Below are 3796 nucleotides of genomic sequence, written 5' to 3'. Positions count from 1 at the left end.
CAAAAAACACACACACACACTTATACAGCCACGCACACAACAACCAACCACTACAACACACACACACCGTTCTGCTGTTGCCATGACGACCACAAATCTGCGCGTACTCTGTAGTGCAGAGTGTTGGCTAGAAAACTTTCTATTAATAAATTATAAAAGGGGCTGCATAAAATTTGATAAGTAAGTGTGAACACGGCGAGGCGACAATATCAACAAGCACAGCGAGTCAGTGAGACATGGAAGAAGATCTGCAGAGGTGATGCAGGTAGATCCACGCTCCGCAGCATCAGTCCCAACAAGAACAGGTGCTTCGCGCTCATGGTTTAGCACTGACAAAATATGGACTGAACAGAAAGTTCTCAATAAAACCAAGTCACTGTTCAAAAATGGTTTGTGTCTGAAAATGTTTCATCAAGCTCTGGGCGTTGTTGCTGTTTTGTTTCTGCCAGTTTCTTTTTCTCTCACATCTGACTGCTTCTCCTATGTTCTCTGTTCTCACATATCGTATCAAAATGTGACTGAAGTCGCTGCAAAGCTTCTGTTACTGATGTGATTTCAAAGATGCAGCAATAATTAGCTGGTTATTAACAGGCACTGGTTAGTACTGATCATTGGAAACTCAAAACTTCTTCACGTTTGGCTGTTTTGTTTTTTAATTACAAATTTTATTTCCAAGTTTTTTTGCTTGTCACAATAATTGTCCATATCTTCCCCTATTTGTATAATTCTTTCCCAATTATCTCTTTCTTATCCCCCGGTCTGTAACTCAACAGGCTGTAAATACAACTGTGTTAAAGCTGAAATATCCGATCTTCTTCATTTTGTAGAGTAAATGTTCCTTTGCGACTGGAAGGCAACAAGAACCACCCTACTGCTTTACAAAGCAGCAGAATTTTACAGCTAGAAATGCAAACGGCACTAATAATCTTCTATGAAACAATGGGTGTGTTCACACTGCAGCATCAAGTGACCCAATTCCGATTTTTTTGACGTAATGCGACCTGTATCCGATCTTTTCATGGCAGTGTGAACAGCACAGGTCAGATTCTTTTTCGAATACGACCCATATCCGATACGTATCCGATTCAAATGCGACCTAACGTTCAGGTCGCATTTATCCGAACTGAACGTCACTAATTCTCAACAAATCTCACTCTTCTACGCGCAAGCGGGAAGAAAAACAACATCTATGACGGACTATATGAGGATTAAGTTGTTAATATGCTGCTCCGGCCGGACAACAACTTCAAATATGTAAGCTAAGCTCCACCGTTAGCCTCCATGTTTACTTCCGCAAACACTGAGCACTTCCTCTTTTTAATGGCGGTTGGCAGCAGAACACTGACACTATTGCGCCCTCTACTGCGCATGCGGGACACTTTCAGGTCGTTTGCCCGTTCACACTGCAGAACGCATACAGGTCGCAATTACTGGCAGTGTGAACGCCCCGGCAAAAAAATCGGAATTGCCAAAAAAAATTGGAATTGGGTCACTTCAGGCTGCAGTGTGAACGCACCCAATGAGACCTGCAGGAACCAGTTTCTGTGAGAGATTCTACAGAAAGTTACAAAAATGTATTGTTTTACAAATGGCATTTTTATAGACTTCACTTTTTACCTGCAATAATTGTGTAGACTAGCCTCATAATTTTAGTCCCCAGGGCCTGTCAGATTAATTATAACAATTTCTTTAATCCCCTGGAAACATGTACATGTTTGATAAAAAGTTAGATTTTAAAAAAAATTTGCTGTCTTAAACAATCAATTTCTTATTTTAGCATTAGTGTTTAGAGTTCTGTTTGTAAACTAGGCATGTTGCTGTTTTCTTCTATAAGATTAATGAATTTCATCATCAGATCATGCTGTTTGCATTATGTATTCACTGCTCGCTGCCATTCATTTTCATCTTTTGTTACTTTTGCTGAAAAGCATCAAACATGCACTTTTTCTTTTACCTAATTCAGTTTTGTCTTATTTTTCTCAACTTAATTTTTTTATGAACATTTTCATAACTCCCTTATTAATCATTAATTTTAATTCCTAGACCTCCATTTCAACATAAATAATGTATTTATGATATAAGAAGACAATGCATGTTCAAGCATGCATTTTTCAGGGCACCTGAAATAACAAAAATACTTTAATAAAAGTTAAAAGATAAACATGCAGCGCCTTGATGAGCATTTAAACATGAGCAGGTTTCGACTGAAGCCCTCCTGTGGTTTGGTGAGACCAGCTCACTGCCAGCCAAAGGATTTAATGGGGTCAACCATGAATGAATGCACTCAGCAGGAGGGTCTCTGTGTGTGCGCGGTTTCTTATTACTTATTCATGCCACTGAAATGCTATAAAAACATGTAGAAAGAGTGGGAAACATGCGCCCTCCTGTGGCATGAAGAGAAACTGCGACATCTTGTGTAACCCATTTCCACGCTGTAGTCGCCACATGACCTTTACAATCAAAACAAAGTAAATCATGTCGTTTTGAAGCTTCATTTGCTGATTTTCATGTAACAACACTGACACCAGCTTGCAAACAGAAGAATGTATCATTAGAGGTTTAGGAAAAACAATAGTTGGAGAAATGACAAATTCCCAGACCGTTTGTGTGCCATGGTCTCAGATTTTCACAGCAACAAAGAAGAATATTGGCCTCTTCTCTCACAGATCGACTCATGCTCTGTCAAAGAGAGCTTCCTATAAATCCATCTGCAGATCTTCGGCTGGATTAGAGTCAGGGTCTCTGACCATGCTCTGGAGGTGATCAACCCGCCTCAATTCGTCTGTTTTTCCTTAAAGTGTTTTGGTAGTTTTGTCATGATTGTTTTTCCTATAATTTATTGTCATCTCCCTCAGCCTCCTCTTGTCAACACATTTATGTCTTTATCATGCAGGGGTAATTATCTTTAGGTGGATTTGGGTCACCAGTCTAAAACTCAACTCCCATTTGAATACCGTATTTTCCGAACTATAAGGCGCACCTTCAATGAATGGCCTATTTTAAAACTTTTTTATATATAAGGCGCATAGAATAGACGTTTGGGTTGCCGATTTGTTCCGTACTCTATTATTACACATCCACATTTGTAAAGAAATGGTCCCAAGTACTTTATATAGTAGGCTGTCCCAGTCGTTGTTTCACTCACGGTGTTGGTGTTGATATTGTGCCCAACTTCTTTCTGGGTAGCACAGACCAACCGACACAGTTTCTGTCTCTTTTCCCCCGCCCCCTGGCTTTAAATGTATTATCAAACTTTATTAACAAACCAGTTTTATGACAACTATCCCAGCATGCACCGCACACTTCTTCTACGGGGGAAAATGAACTCGGCAGCTGCTAACCTAGTTGCTAGACCTGTTGTGGCTCAATATTAGGCGCACCGGGTTATAAGGCGCACTAGGAAATTGAAGGTTTTTAGGTGCGCCTTATAGTGCGGAAAATACGGTACTCTGCAAGTCTTGATGGACTCTTTCCAGTTTAATCAGTTCATTTGTCCTTTGCTGAAGAATCTATGGATTGCATATCTCTAAGTTTCTCTGAAATCTGTTGAGGGGATTTGACTGATTCACCCTGGTTCTTATTTTTCTTTTCTCTTCTTTTAATTTCTCATTTGAAGTGCAGCTCATATGACATTTTGAGAACATATTGATGATTAATACACCCTGACTTTTTCCCTTCTTCAGAATTGTAGTCAAGACGACCTACCCAAGAAGACCAAGTCGAGATAAGCACCTCGCGCTACGTGACACAAAAAATTTAGTTTTACCTATCAAAATTGCTTCTCAAATTGATCTGA

Source organism: Poecilia reticulata, linkage group LG7, assembly GCF_000633615.1.
Source record: "Poecilia reticulata strain Guanapo linkage group LG7, Guppy_female_1.0+MT, whole genome shotgun sequence".
Lineage (NCBI taxonomy): Eukaryota > Metazoa > Chordata > Actinopteri > Cyprinodontiformes > Poeciliidae > Poecilia > Poecilia reticulata.
The sequence above is the reverse complement of the archived record's forward strand: the minus strand, read 5'-3'. Positions refer to the sequence as shown.